Source organism: Dromiciops gliroides, chromosome 2, assembly GCF_019393635.1.
Source record: "Dromiciops gliroides isolate mDroGli1 chromosome 2, mDroGli1.pri, whole genome shotgun sequence".
Lineage (NCBI taxonomy): Eukaryota > Metazoa > Chordata > Mammalia > Microbiotheria > Microbiotheriidae > Dromiciops > Dromiciops gliroides.
In genome coordinates this window covers 686,071,064-686,098,202 of record NC_057862.1, presented here as the reverse complement: position 1 = coordinate 686,098,202, position 27,139 = coordinate 686,071,064, and the positions used below count along the sequence as shown (strand labels likewise).

The window sequence follows — 27,139 nt, the reverse complement described above, 5'->3', positions numbered from 1 at the left end:
AGGTGTAAGAGAAGTGAAAAGATAGGAGAGAGATTGGTTATGTAGGTCTTTGAATGTTAAAAAAAAAAATGTATTTGATCCTGGAGGTGATAGGGAGACACTTGAGTTTATTGATTAGGAGGGTGACATGGAAGTGGGATTTGCACTTTTGGGGAATCACTCTGATGGCTAAATAGAAGATGGATTGAAGTGGGTACAGTCCTAAGGCAGGCAGACCCACCATTAGGCTATTGTCATAATGAAGGCATGAAGTGAAGGAGGACTGTCTCAGAGTGCTGGCACTGTCAGAGAAAAAGAGGTGTGTTCAAAAGATGTTACAAAGATGAAATTAACAGGCTTTGGCAATGGATTGCATATAGGAGATAAGAGATTGTGGGGAGTTGAAGATGACTCTTAGGTTGCTAGTTTGAAGGACTGGGAGAATGGAGTTGCAAATGTCAGTAAGGATGGTAGGAAATGAGGAGAGTTTAGGGGGAAAGATAATGAATTATGAGGGGCTTTGGATGCCAAATATGGAAATGACCATTTTATCCTAGAAGAAAAAGAGAAATATTTTTCAGGATGAAAGTAACACAGTGAGAAAAGTGTTGTGTTTTTGTTTGTTTTGGTGGGACAATGAAGGTTAAGTGACTTGCCCAGGGTCACACAGATAGTAAGTGTCAAGAGTCTGAGGCTGGATTTGAACACAAGTCCTCCTGAATCACAGCCAGTGCTTTATCCACAGCACCACCTAGCTGCTCCAAGAAAAGTGTTTTAATGGCTAATTTATCATGGGGAGAAAAATCTTAGGAAATAGATTCTATGATAGAGATATATTATTTAAGATATATGGATAACAAATACATAACAAAAATGTTTCACTAAAACATGTTGAGGCCATTGAGTTTTCATTTTCTTGAATACTCATCTTACAACATCAAATATCTAACATTTCCTTCCCTTTGTACTCCTTTATCCCTGTGTCACAAGGAAGAGGTGGACCTTTTCCTTGACTAGGAAAACCCCTCTATCCACAAGTGAACCTAGTCCACACCACCTTCTCCAGCACTTTGCCTTTTTTATCATCCATATTCTTTTTTTTCTTTTTTTTTTTTTTGGTGAGGCAATTGGGGTTAAATGACTTTGCCAGGGTCACATAGCTAGTAAGTGTCAAGGGTCTGAGGTCTGATTTGAACTCAGGTACTCCTAACTCCAGGGCCAGTGCTCGATCCACTGCACCACCTAGCTGCCCCTAGATAGCTTGTTCCCTGTATCCTGACTGCTTCCCTATCACCCATATACATGCTAGTGTCTCCTCATCCTCAAAAAAAAGAAATAACCTGATCTATCTATTCATGCTCGACATCATGCTATACATATCCTCCATATTGTGGCTAAATTCCTTGTAAATGCTTACTATTATTACATTCTTCCTTTTCCTTTATTTCACTCTTCTAAATTTTAGCAGTCTGACTTTCAACATGATTATTCAACTGAAACTACTCAGTTCAAAGTAAGTTATCTTCTCATAATTGCTAATTTTAATGTCTTTTCTCAATCTTTATTCTTTTTGATCTCTCTCTAGCATCTCCCTCCTCCCCTCTACAGCATGACTTTCCTAGCTTATGAAAGGTCTCATCTTCTGCAAACAAACAAACAAAGAAACCCCACTCCAAATCCTTAATCTCAGTGCCTTCCTTCTGAGACCATGTCCAATATATTCTGTTTGTAACATTTTCCCATATAGTTGTTTTTGCTGTTGTCTTCCCTATTCACTTAAGATCTCCTTGAGGGAAACATTTTTGTTTGTTTGTGTATCATTCTTTGTATCCTTAGAATTTAGCACATTTCTTAATGCATAATAAATGCCTAATGAATGCTGACTGAAAGACTGACTAACATGAAAGCAGTTTTGAAATGAGGAAATGAAATTTATCAATGATTTATTAAAATCTTATAAAATAAGAAAAAAATAAAAATAATCATAATAAACTAAAACAACAACAACAACAAAACAACAAGGTTTTACCCCATTCTAATCACATTGTGAAAAATAATGAAAGAGAAACATTCTATTTTTGGAAGGAATGCCTGAAGACAAGCACTTTTATCCACTATTGGTAGAGCTGTGCATTTATTCAACTCTTATGGAAAATATTTCTGTAACAATATTCAAAACTCTGCATATACTTTAATGCAGTCATAATACTACTATCCCAGAAAAGATCATTTTGGACCCCAATAAATGTGCCATGACATAAAAAGTCTAAATGTCTCTTAATTTTTAAGAAAATGGCATAACTCTATAATATATCACAATACTTCATAATTAATTTTAGTGAATAAATTAAATTCTATTAACACCATTTAAAAATTCTGATGAGAATTTCTGGTTGAATAATTCTAGAAACCTTTGTAATCCCTTGGTTTTAAGTAAAGCAGAGGTGAAGAGATTCTACTATGGCATGTTCTGATACTCTAAAAATTTGCAAGCACAGGGTCCTTTTGGTTCATGATTTTTTTTTTTCTAATTTACTTCAAGATGGTAAATTCATTCCTTGTATGAATCTCTCGAAGACTCCCTAGCTGGCTGTGCAAATTCCCCAGAGTAGCTTTTTTCAAGGCTCTAAGGTGTTTTTAATTCTTTACCAATAGCTACAGGCTATTATCTAGTCATAAAGTTTTAATAGAATCATTTCCTCATCACTAAAGAAAAAAAGTATGTTTTTCATCAGTGAATGTTATGGATTGAGTAATTTTTATGATGAAATTTAATTTATTACTGGAAAAATAAACTGTGGTCCAAACCTTACCCTGAAAGATACTAATAGAATCTCAACAAAAATAATTACAATATGGCAGTAACTCAGTTTCCCCCCCACAATAATATTATTATCAATGGCAACATCATTGTTGTTACTATCATCTTTATTGAGAATGAATTGAATTATTATCAAAAATACTATATTTATATAGACCACTACAGATTAAACATGCTTTGAGTAAGTTATCTAATTTTAGCTTCATAATGTGATTGTTAGGTAGATGATAAAAATGTTTTATTCCCACTTCCAGGTGAGAATGTTGAAGTTCTAAGAGGGAAATAAACAATTAATTTCATAAAACTAGCAAGTGGCAATGCTGAAACTGAAAATCAGATTTTCTCACTCCAAGTTAGACTCCAAGACTATTCCCTTTTTTTTTTATCCTTCTCCTCCCACAACCTGTCTTCCTCCTCTTCATTTTTTCCTTCTTTTTCTACTATTTCCTCCTCCTTTTCCTTCTCTCATTGGTATAAGTAGTTTGGTTTTTGGAAATTCTTTTCTTTCACAAGAAATATTTTGTTAAGAAAAATTTTTTACTTTATAGTGTATATTGTTAAAACTGGGAGGGAGGCAGTTAAGCAAAACTCTTCGATATAGTAAGTAAAATAAATAGTATTTTAATGGCCTTATTTCCTAGTCCACCACTCCTTTCAATTGAGAATTTATGTCCTAAGATAACTTGATATGGAAGTAAATAATTTATTGTAATTGAAGTGCTTTCTACTTTTCTATAGTGTAGTTTTATGTGTGATTGCAATATATATGTATGTCTACATATATAATATATGTAGATACATATTTACATATACATATATATGCACACATATTGATAGATAGATAGATAGATAGATAGATAGAGTGCTCTTCCTCTTCTGCCTCTGCTTTCTTCTATTGCTATCATTTATTATTCCCCTCTTCCTTTGTCCCTCTGCATTCCTCATATTTCCTTATAGGGCAGCTTTGCCTTAAAATAGCACAGATTATTCATATAAAACTCTCTTGAACATTGTAGATGGTCAAAGGGCAAAGCATCCTCTGGGAGTTGGTCAGGAAGACTAGGTTACATATGTAGTGATTAGAAAATTGGGAATGACTAATAGGTGAGGGCAGAGGAGGAGTTGACATGACAAGAGTGAATCTGGCACTGGTGTGTGAGAATGCTGGCATTTTAACAGAGCTTTGGAACTTCAAGGTAATATTTCATTCATACTTTATTGCTGCAGTCGTGAATTTCAGACAGCTATGGGAACAAAAAGTGATGAGGTGGACAAACCTCCTTATACTGGGAGCATCTCCTCTTTCTACCCAATGATTTCCAATTATGTTTACTTGAGATTTATTCACAGATGCCACTTGATAACAAAACACTGCCACCCCCAATGTTGAATAATTGGGAAAGGCAATAAATTGTACCACGCAATAAGGAGAGTGTTTATTCCCCCCCCCTTTTTATTACTGCATGTCTACAATAAATAAGAAGTCAAACAGGTAATTGATGCAATAGATTTCTCATCACTGGTGCCTATATGCCAAGTGAAAAATGGGAATTTTGTACCATTTTAAGTTTTTACCAATGTTTATCATAAACTAACTTAAACAGTCATGAAATTTAGTTGGTTTCCCTTCACTGGAGAGCTCCTAGTAAAATTAGATGATGGTTAGTATGGTATGTTGTAGAGGAGACTTTTATTTAGGAGTTGATTGGATTCTCCAGACTCAAAGATATTATTCATCTCTGAAAATCTAGAGCCCTGAGGCTATTGATAAAAACATAAGTTTCTAAAATGCAGTGAATCTATTGGATCCATCAATGATTCTTGCAAAGAGCTGAGACTCTCACATAATATGTTGAATGAAGAAAATTTAGGTCATGCAAGATAATACTGAGATCATTTGGGGACAAGAAAAATCAGTCTTTGGGGGAAATTCTGGCATTGTAGTCAATGGTATTTAATGACATCTTTCTGTTTTAAACCCTTTCCATCTCTTTCTATCAAAGGTTGTGATGATTTCGTGAATTTTAGGATTTGAAGGGTCTTATAAAACCACTCTGTCCCACCCTTCCACAATAGGGTTCAATGTTTTTTTCTCCTTTAAAAAAACAGGTGATTGGAATAAGGAGAATTTAAATGATAATTGTGTCAAGGAAGGGACGTTCAAAGCATAGTTTTGAGATATGGAGGTTTTAGGTTTTCTGATGTTTGGGGTTGTGAGCACCAGTGTCTTTCTCGGTGATGGTCACTTGATAATTTTTTTTTTTTAGTAAGGCGATTGGGGTTAAGTAACTTGCCCAGGGTCACACAGCTAGTAAGCGTTAAGTGTCTGAGGCCGGATTTGAACTCAGGTACTCTTGAATCCAGGGCCAGTGCTGTATCCACTGTGCTATCTAGCTGCCCCGATATATTTCTGAAAATGAAAATTATGTATGTTATATTGGGGGATATGCTATGTTTGGTATACATATGTAAAAAAGGGGAAAGTCTAATTGAAATCAACAGACATATAATAAACTTCTTCATCTTAATTGATTCATCTATCTACATATTTACATTAACATGGGGTATTCCAGTTCCTACAGACGTGAAAAGTGATTGTTAAATTTTCAGTGGGAGTATTTATACCTTCAAGAATCAGTGAAAACTACAAATCAGAGCTTGATTTATGGTTTTGTTGAATATAGCATAATCTTCTTAACTTCTTTTTGTACTACTAAAGAACTAATGAACTTTTCTTACATTGTAAATAAAGCTTAATTATATATAAAATGTAAAAAAAAATGCTTTGTTTAAGGACCATGAAAAACAGAAGGCAATGTATTTGGACTGCAGACTAGAGTTTGTAGACCCATAGACACTAGATGAAGACAATGATATTGAAAATGTTAATAATATAGATTAAAATGAAAAATGTATGATGCATACATTCCCCTCTCCCCCACCATAGAAGCAGTTAAACATTTACCAGAATACTCCCCTCAACCTTATATTGCATTCCACTGGCAGTGGTCATTACAAGAAAAAAAATGAGCAGAAATGCTGGTGGGCAAATTATATGATTGTTTTTCTTATCATAGGTTTCCTATACGATGAAAATATTTTTAATCAAGTAACTTTCATAAGCATGTCATTTGTCCAGCACATACATAGAACTACAGAGAAATCTGTGAAGGACAAGGAGAAGATGTGACCAGTTTTTAAACACTAAGATTTGAAGTAGAAAAATGTAACTTTGATAATGAGCTATTATTGCATTATACTTTACCATATTTATGTTGATCTCTCAGAAGATGTACTAGGGTTGATGTTATATATGATATGCCACTTCAAAACTATTGTTTGTACTATGATCTAGTGGCACATTAGATAGAAATTTGATCCTGGAGAGATGATGACCTGAGATATAATACCACCACAGTCAGTTCTTAGCTGTGTGACCATAGAAAAGTCACTTGAATATTATTTGTCTCATTTTACTCAAAAGTAAAATGGTGATGACAATAGCAACTATGTCCCACGGTTTGAGGGAGGATCAGATGAGATATTTGTAAAATATTTAGCAAAATGTCTCAAACATGTTATTGTTGTTCAGTCATTTTTCAGTTGTGACTCTGTGACCACATTTGGAGTTTTATTTAAAAAGATACAGGAGTGGTTTGCCATTTCCTTCTCCAGCTCATTTTATATATGAGCAACTGAGACAAACAAGGTTAAGTGACTTGCCTAGGGTCACCTGGGTAGTAACTGACTGAGGCCAGATTTGAACTTACGCAGAAGTCTTCCTAACTTCAGACCTGGCATTCTATCCACTATAGGTGCTTAATAAATGTTTATTCTTCTCCCCTTCCTAACTTGTAGTGGAAGTCCTAGAGCATGCAATTTTCATAGTAAGGAAATATAGCATCATTGTAACCCAGTGTTTCTACTAACAACAACCCCCACACCCCACTAAAGTCTTACCATATTGTCTCATTCTAGAATAGGGAGTAACTCTATATTCTCAAAGGCTGTGCCAAGAGAGCATAAACTCTTAACAATCCGGGAAAATTAGCAAAATTTGAACTTTATATTTTGAATAGAAGTGCCACTTCTCACATGAGAGGTTTCTTTAATACTGGACTTCTGGTGAATGACTACCCTGTCCCATGCCTGAAATGATAGTGGGTGACTTTTTATAGTTTTTTTATTTGCCTGTATGTGTGTATTTCTTCTTAATAGAATAAAATCTTTGAGGAATGGGGTCTTTTGGAGTGTTCGGAATACAATCTTTGAGAGCAAAATCTACTTCTTTTTTGTCTTCTCTTACCTGGATAAGTATATGGAACAAAGTAGAGATGAAAGACAAGTTTTGATGATGAATTAATTAATTGAACTAGCCTAGCCAAGTTAGAAAATGCACATATCATATTCTCAGTAGAATATAAGATCCCTGAGGCTACAGGCTGATTAATTTCTTTCTTTTTAATCAAAGTGCCCAGTATAGTGTTTGACTCATAGTTGGTATTTATTAAATGCATCAGAGTTCAATTGAATCACACTCCTTATGCACTTTATTCTTCATAATTGTATGCATGGTGATTAGCTGAATTGTATAATGAGAGCTCCTCTTCCGTTAATCTTTCCTGAGTTTTATTACATTCTGGCAGTTGTGAGATTGCCTTGAAAATTTAGGCCAAGTAGAGAGAATTTATTTATGTGTATTCACCCTTTGTTATTTTGCTCAACTACTACTCCAAGAATAACTGTATTATCAGCTGATTTACATATAACATCTTCGGGTCTAGTTCTCACTGAAGTAATCATTAAATCATATCTGACATCCTTTTTATATCTTTCCAAGGACAGGGGAAAATTCAAAGAGCTAGACCCACCTTAAATCACAGCAATGCCATTTTTTTTTCCTGAAAAGAATTTGGATACTAGGAAAAGAATAGAAGGAAGCACATCTCTATAGATTCTACTAGGAGCTAGGAAATACTTAGTCTAGAGGTCAATGGAGTAAGCCCTGGAATCCATGATAATGCTTCAAGCACTATGAAAAATAATTAATACCTTAATGGGTCTGCTACTCCATGTATAAACACTGAGAATAAGGCTTGGGATGCCTCCCACAAAGACCTTAAAGAAAAAATGAAATCATTCTTGTAAACATTTGCTCAGATCCACTACTTACTATGTGACCTTTGGTAAATGATATGCCCTCTCAATGTCTTTTTCCACATTTGTAAAATGAAAGTGCTAACACAGATGACTTCTGGGGTTTCTTCACCTCTAAATCTATTATTCCATGATTCTGTTGTGAAGTATTACCCCATAAAGGATATTGTGTGCTTTGTACTCTTTTGTTAAAATAGTCATGCTCTTCTAGATGTAGCATTGGAGACATCGGTAGAGTGGAAAGATTCCTAGCCTTGTAGTCTGTTCATATCTCTTTCATGTCACTATTTGTGTGGCTTTGGGCAAATCATTTAACCCTCCTGTACTTCATTTCCTCATCAATCAAATGAAAGGGAGTTTGATTAAATGAGACAATGTGCTTTAGTGACTAGACCACTGGTAAGAAACTCAGGGAGTCTGGGGTTCAAATTTTGCTGCAGTCACTATAGACCTGGCCAAGTTGATTAAGCACTTTGCGTTTATTTCCTCATCTATAAAGTGAAGAAGTTAGAGTCAGTGACCTTGAACATCCTTTCCATCTCCGAGTCTCTGATTCTGTGTCCTCAGTGTTGCCTTCTCACTCTAAATCTACAATCTTAATGTTTCTAAATCAATAAAACACTAATAACATGGAAAAATTCATTAAAGAACTCATCTCATATTCCATTCATTCACTCTCTCAACATCAAGTATGTACTATGCGTAACGCAGTAGAAAAGCTTTCTCAAAAGCACCTCAGAGATCAAGAATGCTTAGGCAATGAAGTGTGTAAAATAAGGTATGTTTCTAAGCAGCAACACTTTGACCTGAACCTTAGAGCATGGAAATGTAGTGTTATTCTCATTATTTTTCAAAATATGATATATACAACCCTATCTTATCAAATAGTTTATATTGCAGAACTTGAACAAAACCCACAATTTCCATTGATGGAAATTCTCTCACTTATGAAGATGGGAGTCCTTCATTGAGTAGATGGATTCACCTTCACTATGAAAAGGACCAGTGCTCACGTCAGCAGCACATATACTAAAATTGGAGCAATACAGAGAAGATTAGCATGGCCCCTGGGCAAGGATGACATGAGAATCCGTGAAGTGGTCCATATTTTTCTGAAGTGTTTCTATGTACGTAATGTAAATAAAGTGTACATATTTACTATGAAAAGGACCATAACCTTGTGGATTTCCTGCCTTGAAACTTCCTTCTTCGTATTTTATAGAATGCCAGAATTCCAGAAGTTTTAAATACCTCTGACATCATTTACTCCATCCACTAAATGTGAAGTCAAAGGTTTTATGTTGTTGGTTGTTTATCAGTTTTGTTTTTGTTTTTAAGTCATGTCTAACTCTTTGTTACACCATTTGGGCTTTTCTTAGCAGAGATACTGGGGTGGTCTGCCTAAGCCTAAGTTTCTCAATTTCCTCATCTCTAAAGGAATCACATACAGCTAGGATTTTGTAGTCACCAAATTGTTTGCTAAATTATTGGGGGACTAGACTGGGTTTTCTAAGATTATTTCTACTTATATATTAATGGCTATTGTACCATTTTTGGCAGTAAGCATTTATTATTAATTAATATTAAATATTAGAAGGGCATTGACCATGTGGCATTTAACTCAAGAATAAACACCCCAGTGCCATATTTCTAAGACAGAACACATGGCCTAACAGACAGAGTTCAGAATCCCTACATTATCTACATTGGCCTAAGAGGAAAGGAAACATCAAGACATAGTAAGTCCAGGTCAAGAATGCAAGCCTAAAATGGCACTGGCCTCCTGCTCTTAGCTTTTGTCCTCTTTTGATAGAGGGGGGCCACCTCACACTGATCATAACTAATTGGTTAGCATAGTTCAGTTCCTTTGACTGACATGACCTGAGGCTAGTCCATATTAAGATGAGCTCTACTATGACCTTCTGGCCTAATGGGAGAGATCCCCTGAGGGGCAAAGTCAAAGTCCAGATAGGTGAGGCTTAATCCCATCAGTTCACTGAGGTAGTCAAATAGTCTATTCTCCATTTCTATTTGGGGGGAGAGAAACCCAACTCAAACTGGGTCCCTGGGTCCCCCCAAGAAATCCATTATTAATAATTATTTTCTCACAATATATACAAATATATATGTGATATACACACGTATATATGATATATACACAGTGTCTGAGTGTTAGTTATTTTCCTTATTGTTTCCACTTAAAAAAAATTTTTTGGTAATTTTATAGTAATTTTAAAATAATTTAAATGCATACAAATATGTGAAGTATGTAAAATATTAGCTTTGAAGTTAGATAATTTTGGACAAAAGCTGTCTCCTACTATACTTGTGCAAATTTAGACAAGTCAGCCTTCATGGGGCTCAGTGGCCTCATCTTTAAAATCAGAAATGGACGCCACCTAGAATCTGATGTTCTTTCCATATTAAAATCAGTGAACCACTGTTCTATTATCTTATATAATAGATTTGCATTTGATCTAATAAAGTTATCATCCATTTCTTGGTCTGTTCCTTTGTCTTTACTAAGATATTTACTCATAAGAGAGTACTAGATATAGGCTGAACAAAAGAATATTGAGCCTCCAAATCTTTAGATCTTAGACCATGGGCAATCATAGGCAATAGAGTCCAACCCCTCATTTTATAGATGAAATATCTGAGGCCCAGAGAGGTTAATTGACTTGACTTAAAACACACAGTAGGTAAGTGCCAGGAATGAGATTTGAATGCATGTCAAAGAAGCAGAACTGAGGGGTAATGGAAAGAAATGTTGTACTTGTAGTTAGATGACTGAGATTTAGCCTTAGACACTTAGGAGTTGTGTGACCTTGGACAAAGTGTGACTTCTTTTAATTGGTAAAGAGAGGAGAGTGAATGAAATGACCCAATGGCCCTTTCAGTTTGGGATGGACATTCATCCTTTCCTGTCTTATTTTTTTTTTAAGTTCTTTCATTTTTTTTTTCTCTTGAATCCAGGCTGTTATATATAAATAGCTCCTTGACTATGGGTCATTCAGTCAATCTCACTGGATCTCATGATCCTGTTCTCTAAAATGGGTTTAATATCACAGAGTTTCTACTTCATAGGAACATGTTAGTGAAAAATTTTAAACATGAATAAAAACAGGGGCAGCTAGATGACGCAGTGGTTAAAGCACCGGCCCTGGATTCAGGAGTACCTGAGTTCAAATCCGGCCTCAGACACTTGACACTTACTAGCTGTGTGACCCTGGGCAAGTCACTTAACCCCCATTGCCTAAAAAAAAAAAAACCACAAAATGAATAAAAACCTTCAAGCAGGGCAGTAATGGGAATTCTGCATTCTAGCTTTGTTTTATGACAAACATATATTGCTATATTCATTCTATGTTATTTAAATCTTATTAGGCCCATTATTTCCTGCACTGTCTCTTCACATATATAACATACAGCCATAAACAGAAATGTCTGATTTCATTTTGTAAGATAATTATAAGCGATGATTGAGCTCCCTCAAATGTCCAGGTATTCTAGTTACTGCTTTTCTTCCCTAAAACTTGTACTCAGCTTATTCTTTCATCCACTGCTTTAGGAGCTCAAATGGGAAGGGGGGATCAGAGGAAGCTTTTTCCTGATCTAACTGATTTCCTTCTCTTCCTTTTTTTTTCTTTTAAGCGACACTTCTCATCTCCCTAATCCGAACTTTTTCAAATGCACTTCTTATTCTAACTTTGTTATCTCTTCCCTATTCCCTTCTATTCTGATCATTTTTTAAAATTTTAAGGCCTATTCTCTTATTTTGAGTTTGGATTTTGGAGCCATTATTAGAGAACAAGAATACTTTTGTCCCTAACTTTGGTGACAGGGTCACAGCCCATTCATCTTTTCACATTTTAATCTTCTGAGTAATTCTTATACCATCCCACCTTCCAGTGTTACTTGTTTCTTGGTTAACAATACACATTCTCATTGAAAATCAAAGGCAATGGGAATCTTAGAGATCTGTTCTAATCCTCTTATTTGATATAAAACAATAATAGCTGAAGTGGATTTTATGTCTTAAGTTTATAAAATACTTTACATGTATTATCCCAATTTACCTTCAAAGTAACCCTGTGAAATAAATGCTATTAATAGCCCTCCTTAACAGTTAAAGAAATTGTCTCCTAAAGACTAAATCACCTGGTGATCAGTCAGAAAATAATGAATTAAGGTATTCCTGAGGATAAGAAGGAAGCTCTAGCTATTATACCTACCTGATCCTTAGGAGGTGAAGGGTTAATTTTTTTTTTCCAGTCTATTTTTATTTGTCTGTTTTTATGAAGTCAGACATATATTTGTGTTTTCCTGGATGGCTGAGCATGCCTGATTTCTGCTGTGTGTGTGTGTGTGTTTTTTTTTAATAACAGTATTGATACTAGTTTAGGGTAAGCATATATTAATTTGTCATCAATATTATATCAGTAAAGGATTGACCACATGTCTCCCAAACTTCTCATGGTCTCAGGCCATGTAGAAGAGAAAACAGGGAGAGAGCTTCAGTGTGCCAGTTAGCAAGAACTGGATAAAAGCCCTACAAGACACATGCTATCTCCCAGAGAACCAAGAGAGACAGGGTATGAAGCAGACACCATGTGGTCTCAGGGAAACAAGAGAGAATCCCAGAAGATGTCCAGAAGCCCTTACATGGCATTTAACAATGGTTTCTAATCTTCTTTAGATAGAGGCAGTTCATTATATATTAATCAAACTTAGTTGAGTCAATATACTTAAAAATCTAATTGTTTACCTTCATTCAACTCTATTGGTTGACATGAATTGTAGGTGGTCTATATTAAAATGAACTCTATGGATGACATCAGGGAAAATAATGGCAAAGACCCTTCACTCAAGTTGCTCAAGGAAAAATTCATTATCTAGGTGTGGTTTAATTTCTACAATCCTTTACCCATCTATACAAAAACAGAAACAAACAAAAAACAAAAACAAAAACAAAATTTACCTATGTTCCTTTTGTTCCCCTGGCTTTGTTCCAGAAGAAATTTGATTAAGTCTCTCAAAGATAACTGGACTTTTTGGAGGTTGGGTGACAAAGGACTAAGAAACTGATCTCTAGGTCCCCTATGAAATCTATTATTAGTAATTATTTCCTTACACCATTCACAGATAAAAGAGATATTCTTGAATTTATAAAAGATGATTTTTTCTTTGTTGTTGATACATGAAGTTTTATTAAAAGATGAAGACTGACCATCAATAAGCCATCTATTATTGTCTTACCTTATATAAAGTGAATGTTTGTATTAACAGAGATGACACAAGGACGAAAATATAGTCACACTCTACCAATACTTAAATACTCTGGAGATCAACACCTTGATCTCATTAATTTGGATATCACATCCAACAATAAAGATACAGCTAATCATATCTCCCCATTTAAGGGTATCTATTATCTATAATCATCGGTATTTGCTGGAGAGAGTTGATCTGTCTGATTTTGATTTACCTAAACATCAAAGGCCAAATGAATGCTCATTGGTTAAAATTTTCCTTATATGCTTTACACATCTTCCCCCCTGCCCTGAACATACATTATTGTTTATTCCTTTCCATTGTATCCAATTCTTTAAGACTGCCCTTAGAATTTTCTTGTCGAACATATTGCCATTTCCTTTTTCAGCTCATTTTGCAGATAAGGAAACTGAGGCAAACAGGATTAAGTGATTTGCCCAAGGTAACACAGATAGTAAGTTCTGAGGCCAGATTCAAACTCATGAAGGTTAATTTTCCTGACTCCAGGCCTGTCTCTCTGTCCACTGGGCCACCTAGGTATCATACACTATTTGATAGCACTTGTGTGTCACTTCTACCAATCATTTATTCTACAATCATAAGACTTATTAAATGCTAAGCATTGTGCTAAATGCTGGAGATGTAAAATGAAACCAATCCAAAGAGTAACAACAGTTTATCGTTGCCATGAAAAAGATCTTTTTAATTTAAATTAAATTAAATTAAATTTTAATGAGAGGGGCATAAGTTACATAAATAGGTACAAACTAGAAATATATGGAGTAGAGGGATTGTTGTTTGTCCTTAATTTTTTTGTCCTTCATTCTTGAAACAAATCATGATATCATGGTGATGTCATGACTTGCTGTGAGTTGGATTTAAGTGAGGGAGGGCTTTGCAAGGCAACCGATTTCAAACTCCCATCCAGAGCAATCTGGGTCCAGTGGCAAGATATATATCAGGATGACTGGAGATGGACAGAGAGTTTAAGGCAAATGGGGTTAAGTGAGTTACCCAGGGCCACACAGCTTGTTAGTGTCTGAGGTTAGATTTGAATTCAAGTTCTCCTCACCTCAGGGCCAGTGATCTATCCATTGTGCTACCTAACTGACCTGGAGTAGATGGGAGGTATCTATAAAAGGACAATGACTACCAGCTGGAGAAAGTGGGGAAACCCTTCCAGAAGGTGATGTTCAAAAGGCAGAGGAGAGCAGAAAAAAGCATTCTGGGCATGGGGAACAGTCATTGTAATGGCAAAGGTATACTACGAAGATAATTTGTGAAAAATGGCAGCCAGTATGGCTAGACTATAAATTTTGCAGAGGACATAAATATATAAGAAGACTGTCAAGGTAGGATGGGCTACATCATAAAGAGCTTTAAATGTTGCTTCTCCTGCAAAATTATTTGCTTGTCAGTGAACTAGCATTTATTAAGAACTGACTATGTATAAAAAAATTATTGAGCACTGGGAATATAAATATACGTAGAAAGCAAGGCAATTCCTACCTTTAAGGTGCTTATATTTTTAATGGGAAAAGAAAGTATATTAAAGAAACCTGAAGAAGGGGATCATGGTAAAGGTAACTGTACCTGTTGAATAGTAGAGGAAGTCCAGAGTGAAGCCTGGGGAGGAATGAGACAGAACTGACCTGGATCTGTATCTTAAATGATGGCTTTGGAAGAAGTCATTCAGTGAGAAGAAGGGCTACCATCCTTTAAGAGAAGGTTCTGGGAAGAATCAGCCAAACAGATGGAGAGGCAGCAGGAAAGAAAATATTTCCAATGTGTTACTTCCAGCACAAAAGTGAAGGTTCAAGATGAAAGTGTGGTGGAAGAAGTCCAGAGTGCGAACTGGAGAATGATTTTGGATTGTTCTAATCCCTACCATGGATATCTCCATTGTCCTTTGGATGATATTTAACTTCACTTCTTCAGTATTATGATCTAGTCAGAGTTTTCATACAATAAACAAAGCTCACTCTCTCTTACATGTCATGGGTTTCCCTTTCACATATCTACTACCCTAGGAGAGACCCTCATCACTCCTTACCCAGACTATTTTAATAACTATCAGATTGGTTCCCCTGGCACTATTCTTTGCCCAATCCTACACAACAAAGGGATTTTCCTATTCTTTAAATCTCCTTATATCATCCTGTTACCTATAAATTACTGTGGCCCCCTATTATTTCTAGGACCAAATTTAAAGTTCTATGCTTGACATTAAAATCTCTTTCTAACTGGAAACCTTTCTAACTATCCAGTCTTCATATTCTTTACTGTCCTCTACCCACTATCCAACCAGATACCCTGATAGATTTGCTTTTCCTCACATATGACATTCCATATTCTAGCTTCATGTCTTTGCACTGATTGCCTGCATTGACTGAAAGTCTTTCTTTCATCTCTTCAATTTTTCAGATTTCCTGTCTTCTGTCAGCTTCAAACCAAAGGAGGCCTTCTCCAGTAGGACCAACTATTATTTTTCCCTCTGAGATTACTTTTTACCTACTATGTACATGTCATTCATGTGTTTAGTTACATGAATGTACCTAAGACACTAAGAGGGAGGTGTAGCCATTCCCTGACTGGGATAGTTATTCTCAAAATAGACTTAGTACATGTTTGTGGTGGGACCCTGGAGATAATTCTGTGCCCAGGACTTTCCTTAATAGATACCCTAGTTTACAGGATCCTTGAGAAATTGGAAATTGGATAGGGTATCAGAGAAGTATTTTCACCAGGACAGGTCCTAGGTCCATAATCCTTAAACCAAAAGGAGTGTGTGTGTGTGTGTGTGTGTGTGTGTGTTTGTGTGTGTGTGTGACAGAGACTGAGACTGAGAGACAGACAAAAAGAAAGACAGACAGATATAGGTGAAGATAAAAAAAAATCAGAGATAGAGACAGAGAGGCAAATATAGTAGATTAGAGGAAAAAGGAGGGACTAAAGTGTTCTAGGCACTAGGACTCAATGATAAGCAGTATATTGGCCACTATGATAAACTGGTTTGTTTTCTAATCTCTGGTTAATGGGGTCATTTCCAGTCAACCCCAGTGGTTAAATCTTTTTTGGAAGAATTCTATGTGGTCTAGGAATATGACCAGAAAAAGTACTAGACTATTATGTCTCATACACATGCTAGCTGTGTGATGCTGGACAAATAATTTTACCACTTTCAGTCTCATTTTCCTCATCTATAAAATGAATATGATAGTACCACTTTTATCATAGGGTTGTTGTCAGAATAAAATCAATTGAAATATACATGTAAAATGCTTTGCAAAATGTAAACTGCTATATGGATATAATCTATGACTATTATTTATCTATAATTTATTAAATTTGGTAATAATCCTCTTCATAACCATCTACATGCTGTGTCTTCCATAAGAATATGAATTCCTTGAGGGCAAGGATGGTTTTTGCATTTCTATAATTCCAAGCATTTAGCGCTGTTCCTGGCACATAGTAAAGGCTTTAAAAATGCTTATTGTTTTACTTCATATTTCAGTCTCAATACCTTGTTGAATCTGGATTTTGAGTCATGAAGACCTGTGTGCAAATATCTTCTCAGATATTGACTAAGAGTAGATACTTCACTTCTCCTCAGTTTCTCATTTTAAATGACGATGTTGTCTGGGATCATCTCTTAAGGTTCTTTCAGCTCTGAATCTTTTATTCTACAATCCTCTGATGACTGGGGGTAGTAGACATCCAATCAAAGAACCCCACCAGGATCGCTGCTGCTCTGCTGCACCAATAACAACCAATCTGACCTATGATGGATAGCATCATTATGAGTCTCCAATCTCATTATCAAGTATGGTTGAATGTACTTTCAGTTCAATGTTTAAGTGTAGCAAGATTAAAACTATTCGATGAGTCTTTATAACTTGTAGCAAATCATTATTACTTCCTCCATTCACCATTGTGATGTTATTAATCGTGATGAATTACTTTGATATTCAGTAAGGCTGCAATATTTTATTCCATATGCATTTGCACGATAAATTAGCATGAGAGACTTAACTGTCCAAGAACCAATATTAAATCATTGCAGAACACCTGCAATTTCAGAAAAGGAACAAGGAATAAATGCCCTGAGAAAGGAATCTGACCAATTCCAATGAACCAATACAAATTCCTTTTTAATAGCTTAGTATGTGCCAGGAATTGTGCCTTATAAGCACTGGGGAAGCAAAGACATGTAAGAAACATATTTTAAAGGAGGAAATAGCATCTATGCATATATACATGGAAAAACACATGCACATATGTACATATATCTGTATGCATGTGTATGCATATTTATATGTGTGTGTCTATGTATACAGACACGCACTTGACACATTCAAATAGATAAAACATAATCTCAAAAGGAAATAGACTGAGAAGTGAGATTGAAAGAAGACCAGAGACCAAAATCTGCTGGTGAGGAAGGTGAGATTTCCAGGCATGGTAATCAGACATGTTATTAAAGTGGAAAAATCCTCCAAAGGAGTATTTCTAAGTAGTCTACAATTATTAAATTTGCCAATTTCCTTTGCTGGTTCCAACAGATGACAATGAGAAAGATTAAAATGCAAGCACATTTGTCTTAGTCTGACAAAGGCAGAGTGAGTTCAGTGTTGGATTCATATGCTTCCCAATTGATTAAATCACAAAAGTAATTCGTTCTGAAACCAGGGCAGTGGCCTTAAGAGGAATCTCTGTCATTCTTTTCACATGTAGCTTTTCCAGCTATGAGGAGATGATGATTCCATTAAAGTGTAGTGAAAACAAACAAACAAACAAAAAGAACCAAAACCAAAAACAACAGTTATCCCTTTCTTTGGCTGGGTACCTGGCCTCCAAAGACTTGTTATGCATGTAGTCTCAGCACTCTGAAACTGTCACTTCCTCTGCTCCAATCTTTTCTCAATATGCAGAAATTATTTTCATGTTTCCAAATTTTGTTTGTTTTCTTTTGTTGTTTTAAGAGCCTTTTTTCCTCTCGTGCAGAAATTGGCACACTTGAATTTAATGGAATGTTATTGATATTTAGAATCAAAAAGGAAAAAAAAATAACAATTGGCAAAGACCTGGTCAAGTCTCTGGAAAGCCATTTTGAAAAGCTTCATTATTATTAATGACTGATTGATTTTCATGTTATTGTCACATTATTTTCATTGATTTTAGAGCTACAAGGGAAATTAGAGGCCATCTAATTCAACCTCCCCTCCCCATTTTTTTTAACAGATGAGGAACTTGATTCTCAGAGACATGAAGTGACTTGTCCAGTTATACAAATAGTAAGTTAAAGTTAGCTCATTGAATACAAAGACTGTCTCCTTGGTTTTTTTTAGTTGGTGTCTCCCCCACTGTCTAGTATCATATCTTCCACACAATAGGCACTTCAAACAATCTTGTGCATTGATAGATGCATTTACTTATTTATATATTTTTGTTATTGTTGTGTTGTTTGAGTCATATCAAATGCTTAGTGACCCCAAATAGGATTTTCTTAGCAAAGACACTGGAGTGCTTTGCCATTTCCTTCTCCGACTCATTTTTTCAGATGAAAAAACTGAGGCAAACAGGGTTAAGTGACTTGCCCACAGTCACACAGGTAAGGGCCTGGGGACAGATTTGAATTGATGGAGATGAGTCTTCCTGATTTCAAGTCCAGTGCTCGATCCATTGTACCACCAACTGCCCCTTTGGATAGAGGGGGGTGGGTTAAAATTATCATCCCAATATTTTAAAGCAGGAACAGCTAGGTCAGGGACAGCTAGTTAGAATCAGGAAGACTCATCTCTATGAATTTAAATCTGTCCTCAGACATCAGCTATGTGACCCAGAGCAAGTCACAAAATCCTCTTTGCCTCAGTTTCCTCATCTATAAAATTATCTGGATAAGGAAATGGTAAACCACTATACTAACTTTGGCAAGAAAACACCAAAAGGGGATCAAGAAGATGTGAACATGACTAAAAAACATCCCCTATACTACATTTGATGTTTGCTAAATATTCAAGAAAGTAAGCAAATTTCAATTAAAATCTCAGTATGAAGAGTGCACAACTAAGCCAAAGGCAAACAAGTGGGAGAAGATAACTAAGAACAGTATTATTGACATTGTCATTACGTGGCCACCATTTCAGGTTCAAAAATTTAGTGGCTTGAATGCTTACTGTAAGATAGATAGGCAGAGAGACAGACAGATGGACAGATAGATAGATAGACAGACAGACAGACAAAATCCCATTCTCTTTTCTATCATTCATCACTTCCTCATTGAGCCATCCAATGGAGGAATATCTGTAGGAGATAGCCTTGTAACTTCATTGCAATAGGTGAATCCTGGAGGAGGAAGCACCCTCTACCAAAGCAGGCCAGTTCCTTCTCTGCAATTTACCATTTTGGAGTGCTCTCTGGAGGAAAACAAACAAACTGGAAATTTCTCATCCAGAGTCAAAGCATTGGGATTAAGAATGGTTCAAGAAGGCTTTCTGAAAAGGTAGGCTTTCAGTTGGGACTTCAACAAAGGAAAGGAGGTCAGTAGTGGGAGTGGAAGAGAATGAGCATTTTAGGCATGGAGGGCAGCTAGAGAAGATGGGTGAAGGGATGGAGTGTTTTTTTGTTTTTTTTTTTTTTTACAGAATAGCAAGGAGCCCAGGGCTACTGGATCAATGAGTCTGTATTGATTAATAAGATATAAGAAACCTGGAGAGGAAGGAAATGGGCTCTGTCACGAAGGATTTTGAATGCTCAGAACTGGAGTATAGCCCAATCCATGCTCTAACCAGGAAGGCATATATAGGGCTTTGATCATGGTACCAATATTAAGAAGGTACTTCCTTCTGAATATGGTCACCATCATTCCGGGACCTTGCCATTTATAGCTCATATTGCCATGGGATACGGCTGTCAGATCAATAATATTATTGCTTTAGCATACCTCCACTACAAATCAATTGTTTTAATAGGACAAACCAATCCATTAGGAATATATCCACTATTAGATTATATCTTGATGCCACTTCTTATCTTACTCATACAAAAAATATTTTCCACAAGTGAAAATATTTCAAGATATGGATGTGAACTTGATTCATATTTCCTATTGGATGTGCTACAAGAGATCTTTCTTTTAAATTTCTGTGAATAACCTCCTTCCTTTACTGGGTTCTTCTTTATACCATTTTCATATTCCTAATAACTAACTTTTATAAGTACTTCAAATTAGCAAAATTCTTTTTTAATCTAAAAAATCACAACGACCTTTTAAGTTGCTTTTCTACATGTACTCATTTTACAGATGAAGAAACTGAGATATGAGAATTTCAATGACTTAGCCAGGATTTCATAGTTTGTTTGTGTCTGAAGGGATGGTTTACATCAGTATTTTTATCACAGTACTACTGATAAGTGACCAAATCCCGGCGCTCCTTTTGAGTGAAGAAGTTTTTAAAGGTTTTAGGTGAAAAGTGCCTATATAGACTGTCTTTGCTAGAAATCCATCAAAGTAAAAGTATCTAAAGGTTATTTGTATGTGGCCATGTATGTGTGTGTATAGGGAGAGTATTGATCATTGAAAGAGCTGCAAGTTGGTCAACACTTTTCTATATAGTCCTCATTTATTTATTTTAACCTCTAGTTTAAAATAAAGCAATATCTGTTTATAGAGGACTGATGCACTCTGCTTAACATCAGGGATACATAGAAACAAAACAGTCTTTGTTGATAAAGAGCTTACAGTCTACTTGGGGATTCAATGTGTACATAAATCAAGTCATTTATAAAGCACTTAGTATGTGGTATGTATTACCCATTATATTATACTAAGTACTGGCAATAGGAAGACAAAAAAAAATCTAATCCATTACCTCAAAGGTATTGCATTATGGGGGAATGTGGGGTGAGGCTATCTATGTAAATAAAATATTATGGCTTATTTATATGTCATATATGTATGCATATTTTATTGGATTGAGGATAACCCATAAATTAAAGGCAGGAATTGTTGGATGCAGATTTTGTGTAGCTTTAATTAGCTTTTCTTGCTACCTCTTCCTGCCTGCTTTGGGGCAGTACACTGTGAAGAATATGAGGAGAGTATGGATTACTTTTGCCACCATGTGAACAGAACTGAAAACCCATCTCAGGGATCTTTGGGCAAGAGGGAAATGAAGACCATTCTATGAATTGAGGAGGAAGCTCCAGATACCCTAGAAGATGTTCTTGTAGTCTATTTTCCCATGAATACCATGGAAGTCCCTGATAATTAAAAAAATGAATTAATAATTTCTCTGCATGTTTAAGGTCTGAGAAATTTATTTGACTATAACTGGAACCTCTCCTGGGATAGAAGAATTTTTAAAGGCTTCATGGAGATGATATGTTGAATGGTCTTTTAGCCCTTAGTACAATGCCTATAATATAGTAGGTGCTTAATAAATATTTATCAACTGATTATTGATTTATATGAAATAAAGCCAGACACTTTGCTAACAAGGAATTAAGATTAATACAGGGTAAAGGAGGAGCCCAAGTTTATGAACAAATGAAGAAAGCTTATGTATGTGATTTTGTGAATTCTGCAACTTGAAAAATTCAAGATGATGGTGTGAGCCCTTGCTGGGGGCTCCATGGAAGGCAGGTCTATTTTTAGATGTGAACCTGAAAAGTTGGGCAGAAATTGGATCTTTGTAAATCCAATTGCTATTCCCCATTAACTTTCATTATAAATTCAGGGACTCTTTATCCTCCTTCCTTCCTCATCGATCTTCCATTGGCATTACTTCTTAACTATCTTCATATCCCTGCCTTTCCCCTCTCACTTCTCCCCCCCCCCCACCCTGTTTCACTATCAAGTAAGAATTAAATTAAGCCAGTCAAATCACCAAATAGTGATTGAGGGTCCAATGTTTGCAGTAAAGTAGGGTCCACAGAGACTCATCCTGCCTTGTATTGGGGAATTCAAATGCAGAACATTTTTATTCAATGAAAATAGCCTCTGGAGAAATGAAATGGAGTCACTGTGACTATTCTTTCTAGCCAACTCAATTAATCCACTTTTCTTCCCAGGCAGAAAAATTGTGAATTCTTTCCTTTCTGTTTTCCATCATATCCCACATCCAAAATGAACAAGTATAACTAAATACATAATAAATCCTACGGCCTTTTTGGATCCCCCAACCTCCTAGTACCTCCCCTTGAAATTATCTTGTATTTCTGTTGTATTCTTTTTTGGATTCATTTAAGTTGTTTCTCTTGATAGACTATAAACTTCTGGAGGGCAGGGATTGTTTCATTGTTATCTTTGTAGTCTGAAGACCTAGCACAATGTCTTATGGATAGTAAATTATGAATTCCTTATAGTAAATTGATGGCTTTATAGTTCCAGTATAGAGTAAGCTTTTTAAGTCCAGTGATAATTCCACAATGCCTTTTAGTAGTTAGTTTTTCCAACTATCCCTCTCTAATACTTTGTTTATATTTTGCACTTACTTACAAACATTACTATTCTTAGTATTATTATTTGAGGGGCAATGAGGGTTAAGTGACTTGCCCAGGGTCACACAGCTAGTAAGTGTCAAGTGTCCAAGGTAAGATTTGAACTCAGATCCTCCTGAATGCAGGGACAGTGCTTTATCCACTGAACTACCTAGCTGCACCCTACAAACATTATTTTCACCTAGTAGAATGCAAGCACCTAGAGTAAAGGGGAACATTTTGATTTTGTTTTTTGCATCTCTAATTACTAGGACAGTTCTTATCTCATAGCACTGAGTATTAAGACAAATTCTACTTTGTAGTAAAGAGATCCTTTTGCCCTTCACCCAAATCCAAGAAAATATAGTATAGAAGAGGTGAAAAACTGATGAATTTGGAGGCAGAAGAGAATTCCATTTGATTCCTCTCCTTTCAACCTACTCACTTTCTGCCCATGGGGCAAGAGTCTTCACCTCTCTGAGCCCATTTCCCCTCTTAAATGTGTGAAAACCTGTCTAGGGTTCTTGTGGTACTTAAATGAGGTGATGTTTATAAAGTGTTTGAGAATCTTTGGGTAGTGATAAAAATCATCTATTTTCTTTTAATCTTTATGGACACCCTGGTCTTGGGTAAATGCAACTTTTTTTTTTCTTATGCTTGTTTTATCCATGTGCTGGGTGCACCAACTTTGTATCTTTCATTAGATTCTAAGGTTTCTAAAGATAGAAACCATATTCTTTTTGGTTATCTTGCAATTTTCTACTAGGGGCCATTTTAATAATTCCCTTTTGAACTACGAAACAAGTTCTCAGAGGGAGGCTAGTACATCTCCCTCTCAGGACTCCATGGGTAACCCCATGGTATTTAACCCCAGTATTGCGGACATGAACCCCCATCTACAGACATGACCAAGTCCATGACTCAAATATATAGTATGACTTCAGAAAGGCTTACAATCAGAGACTGCCAAAGAGAAACTTCCAAGTCCTGGTTACTAGCAGTTCTTTTGAAAGTTCATAGCCAGCATTCTTTTCTGGTTCAAGAGATCATGAACTTTAAAGCTACTTCTTCCCTCATGCATATATCTTTCTGCTTCTCTCTGTGCCTGTGTTTGTCATTGGCACATCTTTGCTCATGGATGGATTTCACACTATTCCCCTCTCTCTGATAATGATAGGGAAAGATGAGAAAGAAACTTTCTTCTCCTCAGAGGAGCTGTTCTGCTGTTTTTTCTTAGGGGCTTAGATGTAACTGGACTTAGATGTAACTTAGATGTGCATCTCAAATAGCTTCTGATAACCGAAGCCCAGCTCCTGGCCTTCTCATGGCACAACTGTTTCCACTAACAGGAGAAGGGGTGAAGGCGAGTCACTGGTGCCTTAAAACCAGTCGCTTCAGGCAAGTGGGGCTCGTGAGCCTTGGCAGGCAACTCACCTAGGGGAAGGAAACCCTGATTTTAAACCTCCACTGCCTTGTGGCTATACCCATATATGGGAAAGACTTTGGGAGTTAACGTCAAGGGAAAATCAGGAGTTGTAGTCCCTTAGGCAGTAGAATGTTGGACATTACATCCCTCTGGCAACTCCTGCGGCAGCACTGGTGCCAAACTGTACTGGCTCTGTCTCTCCTTTGGATCCACCAATGTCGTGGAGAGGGAAAACCTGCTGCATGGGCAACAGCTTGTTTTCCATATTGATCCACCCAGGCCAGCACTCTGGAGAGGACACTCCAGCACAGCCACACTGTGGCCTGTGGCTCTTCAAGGTGCTGATCCATGGTTGTCCACAACTGATGGAGGCCTACTACTACTATTACTAGATCTAACTGGAATCCTCAATTCCAGATATGAAACCTTCCATCACTCGACTGGATCCTTCAATTCATTGAGCTGAACTCAGGATGGATTGCTAGAAGTTTTATACTTAGATTGAATAGGCTTTACTGATCCTCATAGCCAATCACAATAATATATTTAATCAAATCAAATAAAATTACACCTTGTAAAGGGATTACAGAGTGTAAAGCTTCTTTCTTAGCCATATAAAATTCTATCATCAATATGGCTGCTTCCCACTTGAGACATACAGTCTAAAAGGGGAGCAGACATAAATACCTTACAAATTATAGATTACTATAATGCAGACATCAGAGCATAATAAATCAATAACTTTTAATCAAAAGATACCTTTATGTCCAGCAATAAAATCTACACCTAAATCAGGATCAGTTCTCAAATTGATGGGATAAGTAGCTATGTAGCATCTAGTTAAAGAACTCCAAAGAAGGGAGATTGCCTGCCTCTCAAAGTTTCCTGTTCTACCTTTGGACATCTGTTGACAGGGGGGGAAATCTCACAAATCAAACTGAAATCTACCTCTTTGCAGACTTCAGTGATGACTCCTGGTTCTTCCTTCTGAGATGAAATTGAACAAGTCTAATGTCTCTACTGCAGCAGATTTTACATGATCCATGCATTAGAGATTTGTGGAATGACATGCTTTCCATGGTTTCAGTGGAAAGGATATCACTGAAGGAAAAAAAGAAGTGAGGTAATGAGGAGAAAATGAATGGGAAATGGCTTTCTCATGGGGCTGGTATTTAAATTAGCTTTATAGGATGGATAAGAATCCAAAAGGCAGAGTGTTTTTCTGGCATGTGAAACAATGTGGATAAATATAGCAAGGTGAGAAAATGCAGTGTATTTGAGGGAGGGAACAAGAGATAGATAGATAGATAGATAGATAGATAGATAGATAGATAGATAGATAGATAGATAGATATAGATCTGTCTGTTGATAGATAAATGATAAAGAGAGACAGAGACAAGAGAGAAGCATTTAGAGATACAGAGAGGCAGAGAGATAGAAACAGAGATATAGAGACTTTTTCATTCTGGAACATAGAGAGTGGGGAGGGGATAAATGTGGGTTAAGTCTACAAAGAAATGTGTATAGGAGGAAGAAAATCAGAGACCGTAGTACTATGTCAGCTTTCTATTTAATAGAAAGTTCTGAGTCATCATGAGAGACAAATAGTCACATCTCAATTTAATTTTTACTTGATTTTTATTTTTTTATTTTTAAAAATTGATTTTGTGGCTGAAATTACTGGTTTGGAATGGAAGGTGGGCTACGGAATAACTAAATTCTTTTTGGACACACAGTTTTTATGATTTTCCTTCTTGCTCTTTTTTACATATTTTTAATTGGATTACACCTTTACAATTCTGTGAGGATACACATTCAAGAATGAGTGTTAATTCATTCATGTTCTATAAGTGCTGGAGGGACTTCATTGAGATGAACAAAGAATGTATCTTTTTTAATAGCGCATGGTCTCCAAGATATTAATTTTTACTTTAACAATTATATAAGTGTGTGTCTTCTATATTTCCAAACATATTTTATGTACCAAAGTAAGCCCATCTATGAAGCTGACAAATAAAGTGTGGTCTTTGGAATCAGGCAAATTGTGATTTATAATTTTTCATTCTCTTTTGTACTTTAGTCAGGATCAGAAATCCTGTTTTCTTAGGGTGCTCATTCTTTTTCCCCCCAATTTTATTCCCCCTTTAAGCAAGCAATAAAAACTAGAGAAAATATTGACTATCAAGGCATGAAAAACATCCATGTCTAGAGTTGCAGAAAAATACAGTGTTTGCACTTTTTCTGAAAATAGAGAAAATGCAGCTTGCTGTACTTATATTTTTAAATGGAGAGTTGAAGAAAAGGGCCAATCGCCATACTACATTTAGAAGAAAAATTAAATAGCAATGGTTTTGTTAAACAAAAAAAGAAAGAAAAAACCCTTCTAAGTAGAGACAGAAAACTGCAAAATGAAGAATAGTGGGGTACCTAAATACTTCTCAACAATAGGTCTAGCATTTGTAAAAGTAGGAATAGTGGGGGAAACTCACCTTGTCATCATGAATTTATAGATGGAAAGGAAATATCTAGAAGTCATTTAATTCAGTCTATCAATTTTCCAGGTGAGAAAACTGATACCTGGAAAAAAAATGTTACTTGCTCAAGTAAATGACTAAGCTTGGATATAAATCCAAGTCTTTGGCCTCGGAATACATTACATTTTCCACTGTATTAAATTACCTCAATTGTCATTACTATTTTGAATTTTTCCATCTTACTGCATATTTATTGAAAGAAAATTTGAATATTTTTTTGGATACACTTTCTTTCAAAATTGAAATATTTTCTAGGTATTTTCTGTTTCACATCTGTTGTTCACTCATGCTGTTACAATTTTAGGTTTTGTGGTATGTTTATTTTCCTTAATCTTCTCTTTCACTTTTGTACCTTTCCTCAGGGTTCCCATTCCCTCCAATATAAATAATAATGATAATGATGATCACAGGAGGAATTTTTTATTTCCCCTGTTGAAACTCTTCTCAGCATGAGAGGACCCTGG

At 35.9% G+C, this 27,139-nt stretch overlaps 1 protein-coding gene and 1 non-coding gene across 4 annotated transcripts in view; both read left to right on the top strand.

Annotated features, from left to right (window-relative positions):
* LRRTM4 (leucine rich repeat transmembrane neuronal 4) overlaps positions 1–27,139 on the top strand; it is an 886,616-nt gene that overhangs the window by 636,127 nt on the left and 223,350 nt on the right. The gene's annotated exons all lie outside the window — the stretch shown is intronic.
* Positions 8,963–9,069, top strand: LOC122744822. The gene has a single exon (XR_006355165.1). It is a non-coding gene; the product is annotated as a U6 spliceosomal RNA (small nuclear RNA).